The following is a 4662-nucleotide window of genomic DNA, read 5'->3' as shown; positions in this document are numbered from 1 at the left end:
GAAGGACTTCAGATCCAGAAAGGTACAAATGCAAACCTCAGCTTCTCCCGCTTGTGGGACCTTGAGCAAACGGCTCATTGGCTCTGAAATTCAATTTCATCCTCTGCAAAAAAATGAGAACCTTGCATCGCCAAGGGGGTTAAATGTACAGTGACCAGCGCAGTGCCAGTTAGGTGGCTGGAATGTGGAAGGATAAATGGATGGGCACCATGAAGGGAAGACAGACTCGGTGAGGACAACCAATGGGTGTCTCCAATGCCAACAAGACTCCCTCTACTTCCTGATGGGAGGGGAAGATACCCCAAGAGTTTGAGGGATCAGGGCTGTACTTCAAATTTTTCTGAAAAAGTTTTATTTCCATGAAAGACACATACACATACATCCAACAGTATCCTCATGCCATGATCCACTCCTGGTCTCAGTTGGTCAGGATCACTGGCTTGCATGCAGTATTTAAAATAGTCAACCACAGAACATGCTGGATGAAGCGGAGCCTTGGGGAACAGAGGAGGGATGCAGGGAATTGAGGATGCTAACATGCCAGTTCCCAGAAGAGCAGAACAGGGGCCTGGGTTAGAGAGATGAGACTGTGTGGAGGTCCAGTCAGTTGCTAATGGAGTAAATAAGATGTATGGGTGGGGAGAGGTCAGGACTCCATGATGACTACATTCTGGGTCCTGTGGAAAGGAGAACGTGATGTTATGAACAGAGGGATGAGAAATCAGGATAAAGAGGTAATCTGTGGGAGAAAATGCATTTGGTTCCACTTGTGTTGACTTACCTGTGCCTGATGGTTTAGGCAAGGGTCTACTGAGAATGCAGATGTGTTGGTCGACGAGGGCTGCCATACTGCTGACCAGGTGCCTTAAGGGGAAGTTCTTTCCTCAGTTTTGGAAGGTTTATGTCCACAATCAGGGTGCTGCAGGTTGGTGTTGTCTGAGGCCTCTCTCCTTGGCATGCAGGTGGCCACCTTTCCCTCATATCTTCATACTGTTGCCCTCTCTCCTTAAAAGGAAACCTGTCACACTGTTTGGCAGGTCACCCTACTAACCTCATTTTACCTGAATTACTACTTTAAAGGCCCTCTCTCTAATACAATCACACTCTACTGGGGGTTAGAGCTTCAACATAAGAAATTAGTGTATGTGTGTTTATAGGGGGTACAATACTACTCAGTCCATAACATAGAATTATGTAGGTGTTGGCTAGAGGTTGGATAGCCCTAATTCAAAATGCTCCCAAACCCAAAACTTGTTTAGTGCTAATATGGCACAAGTGGAAAATTCCACACCTGACCTCACACATAGGTCAGTCAAAACACTGTAATACAAAAACACCGTAAAAATTCACATTATGTGTGTATAGTGTATATGAGACATTAGTGAATTCTGTGTCTAGACTTGGGTCCCACCTCCAAGATATAATGCATGTGGTAAATATCCCAAAATCTGAAAAAAAAAGGAAATACAAAATCTGTTAACACTCTGACTCCAAGCATTTTGGTAAGTGGTATTTGACCTGTTTTTCAGTTTGGAAAGAACCCAAGGGAAGAGTTTCAGAAAGAATAGGGCTGGACACTAGCCACTTTGTTCTTAGATCCACCCATACTTCCCACTGCTTCCCTCTTCCCCCGAGGCTCTCTCATTTGGCTTCCAGTAGCTTTCAGCCAAGAGATTAGGAGGCCAGAACAGAGAAGCTGGGGCATTTCTCTTCCTCCTACCTCTGCTGGTGCCTCTGCAGCAGTTGTTTCCCCCAGGACAGATCCGTGGGGTCCACCTCCCACCAGGGGACCTGGCTCCTGAGCTAACTCCACCTTCTTTGTGTGCCCCCAGCCCTGGGGGTGGCAGAGGCTGTCTGCTCTTTGTAGTTCCTGGATTGCCTTGTCCCATGTCTGCTGTTTTAGCACTGTCATCACGTTTCCAACCAGTTCTCTTTACTGAATCTCATTTGAATATCTCCTGGTTTCTGCTGACTGGTAGAAACACCAGGATCAGGAAAGGCAGAGCATGCAGGAAGATGGTAAGGATAAAACAGAAAATGATCAGATCTTTGAACAATGAGGGCAGAAGCCAGGCATCTAGAGCTTAAGAAGGGGATCTCTGCCAGCGTGATGGGTTTATGCCAATTCTCATTAAGGTTTAACTTTGTATGTACTTTGGAGACAGCATCTTTTCATTTGATTGCCAACCTGGGTATACTGTTTTTTTTTTTTTTTTATAATTTAAAAAATTATTTTATTTATTCATTCATTCATTCATTTATTCTAATTTGACCAGGGAGACAGAGAGAGAGAGAGAGAGAGAGAGAGAGAGAGAGAGAAAAGTGAGAAAGCAAGCCACCAGGTCCGGGACTCGAACCATGGTCTACCATGTGGGAATGTCCAGCACCTTAACCACCACGCCACTTGCCGGTCCCTGGGTATACTGTTTTTGAAGTGCTTATTTATCTTTAGCATCCTTGCTGCAACTTTGTGGTTTGACTTGTTCTTTCTTCAAGATTTAGAATTCTCTATATATTTTAGATATAAAGCCTTACAAGTTGTGTGTGTTACAAATGCCTATTCTCATTCTAAAGCCTGTCTTTTTTATAGTGTCTCTTAATAAATACTGGTTCCTAATTTCGATGTACCTTTGTTTCCCCTTATAACTTGTGTTCGCATCTTGATTTATCTGTCTCTCTTTTGAGGTCACAAAGATCTTCTATGACTTTTTGAAAACTTCACAGTTTTGCCTTCCATATACAGATGGTTCGCAACTTATGGCTCAATGGGATTTTTTGGCTTTATGATGGTGCAGAAGTGATATGTATTCAGTACAAACTGCTTCAGATAACCATATAACTGTTTTCACTTCTAGTATAGTATTCAGTAAATTACATAAGATATTCAACATGGTATGAAATAAGCTTTGTATTAGATGACTTGTCCAACTATAGGCTAATGTGAGTGTCCTAAGCACATTTAAGATAGGCAAGGCTAAGCTATGATGTTCAGTAGGTTAGGTGTATTAAATGCATATTCAACTTGCACTATTTCCAACTTATGATGGTTTTATTAGAACATGGTCCCATCTTATGTTGAAGAGCAACTGTGTGTGTGTGTGTGTATGTGTATATATATAACAGGAGACAAAAGGCGAGAAATCACCCCCCTCCCCGCCCCTCCACCCCCCAGGGAGGATGGTCACATTGCAATCCCTTCTCCTCCATTTCCCTTTCAGGATTTTGGGCAGGTACCCACAGGCACCTGGTATAAGTTTTAAGCTGCCAGGTTTGGGACTTGAATTGTGGTCAGCTACATGCGAGTAACTATTATACCATCTGCTGGTCCCTGAATAGATGTTTTAAATCATGAGATTTATTTTTAAGAAAGATTTTTGCTATAGGGCATGTGTGCTCGCCAGAGACAAAGAAACAGAAAACGAGAAATCACCCATCCTGGGTGGGGGAGGATGGCTGCATCATAATCCCTCCTCCTCCTGGGATTTTGGGCACACATGCACATGTGCCCAGTGTGAATTTTAAGCTGCTGGGTCCAGGACTCGAATTGCTATTGACTACATGGGAGTCCAGAGATGGAACAATTATGCCATCTGTTGGTCCCTATAGAATTTTTTTTCTTTTTAAGTAATCTTATTTTTTGTAAATGCAATTAACTGTTAAAAAACAAAGCAAAGCCAATTTCTGGGCTTTTTGATTCCTGAATGTCACACTGCCTATCTGTCTACTATTTAAAAAGTAATTACTTAAATTTATTTATTTATTTATTATTTTTTAAAATTTTTTTATAGGGCATGTACACTCAACAGCAGGGTGGGGGAAAGAGGGGAGGGAAGAGATGGGGCAGGGGAGAGGGAGAGAGAAAGAGAGAAAGCAAGCTACCAGGTCAAGGACTCAAACTATGGTCAGCCTTGTAGGAGTCTCACACCTTAACCTCCATGCCTCCTGCTGGCCACTATTTACTTTTTAAGCCTTTCTTCCTCCTAAAGTATTATTATTATTTTTTAAAGTGCCAGACAGCACATGCATGCGCTAGGAGAGATGCAGGGGAAAGCACTGTCATTCCCAACAGGGCCTAATCACATTGCAACCTTTTCCTTCCCAAGTCTCCATTTTGTGAGGATCCTGGGAATGTATGTGATTACCCTGCATGTTTTTCAATTCACTGGGGCCAGGACTTGAACCCTAGCCGAGCTTTCTTGTAATGCTTCACCCCTGTGCTATGGGGCTGGACCCTAAAGTATATTCTAGGTGTGTGTGGGGGGTCTATATATGGTAAAAACTCTTTTAAGCCCTTGTTTTACTTAAAACATTGTTTTACTTAAAACTTAAGTTTACTTAAAACTTTCATTTTTTTTTCTCTACTGAAAAATACTTTGGCTAGGCTGAACATTATTTTCTTTTGGCACCTTTAAAATACTATTTTGCTGTCTTCGATCTCAATGCTGAGTCTGGAAGTGATCTGTCTTCCGGTGAAACCCAAATTGTCCTTACTTGGCTAATGGGAGCACCTCTGAGTCATCTATATACTTCTGAAGGGCCCTATTTTTCTTTGAAGCTTCTGTTTTCTGGCACAAGATATCTTAGTTTATCTAGTATTTCCCTAACACCTAAATCAACCTTTTCTCCAAGAATCACTAGTCCTTTTAATGGGAATGACAGCAC

At 42.3% G+C, this 4662-nt stretch overlaps 1 long non-coding RNA gene across 1 annotated transcript; it reads right to left on the bottom strand.

Moving 5' to 3' along the window:
- Positions 1 to 363: 363 nt before the first annotated feature.
- On the bottom strand, positions 364 to 1451 carry LOC106734654 (uncharacterized). The gene is made up of 3 exons (XR_001370205.2): positions 1412 to 1451; positions 782 to 1005; positions 364 to 677 (listed from the first exon to the last, which is right to left on the bottom strand). It is a non-coding gene; the product is annotated as an uncharacterized LOC106734654 (long non-coding RNA).
- Between the last annotated feature and the right edge of the window lie 3211 nt (positions 1452 to 4662).

This window comes from Tupaia chinensis, unplaced genomic scaffold (assembly GCF_000334495.1).
Source record: "Tupaia chinensis unplaced genomic scaffold, TupChi_1.0 Scaffold000175_1, whole genome shotgun sequence".
Lineage (NCBI taxonomy): Eukaryota > Metazoa > Chordata > Mammalia > Scandentia > Tupaiidae > Tupaia > Tupaia belangeri.
Note: the sequence above shows the minus strand (reverse complement) of the source record. Positions and strands in the feature narration are given on the sequence as shown.